This window comes from Austrofundulus limnaeus, unplaced genomic scaffold (assembly GCF_001266775.1).
Source record: "Austrofundulus limnaeus strain Quisiro unplaced genomic scaffold, Austrofundulus_limnaeus-1.0 Scaffold10651, whole genome shotgun sequence".
Taxonomy (NCBI): domain Eukaryota; kingdom Metazoa; phylum Chordata; class Actinopteri; order Cyprinodontiformes; family Rivulidae; genus Austrofundulus; species Austrofundulus limnaeus.
This window is the reverse complement of record NW_013963053.1, coordinates 1-219: the sequence shown is the minus strand read 5'-3', so window position 1 is coordinate 219 and position 219 is coordinate 1. Positions and strand designations below refer to the sequence as shown.

The 219-nt window shown below is 47.0% G+C and overlaps 1 non-coding gene across 1 annotated transcript; it reads left to right on the top strand.

The window, feature by feature from the left end:
- Window positions 1-59: 59 nt before the first annotated feature.
- On the top strand, window positions 60-132 carry trnae-cuc (transfer RNA glutamic acid (anticodon CUC)). Its single transcript has one exon. It is a non-coding gene; the product is annotated as a tRNA-Glu (tRNA).
- Window positions 133-219: the final 87 nt, after the last annotated feature.

The window sequence follows — 219 nt, the reverse complement described above, 5'->3', positions numbered from 1 at the left end:
AAGTTGGACTGATATTGTCAAGGCAGAAAGTCATGACAATTAAAAAGTTGCAGAAGCACTCCCTGGTGGTCTAGTGGCTAGGATCCGGCGCTCTCACTCACCGTGGCCCGGGTTCGATTCCCGGTCAGGGAACAGTAGAATACAGTACATCTACTCTATTGCACATGAGAGTGTCTTGGTGCAATTCTAAAAGACTACAATGCGCAGCAAGGCATATAT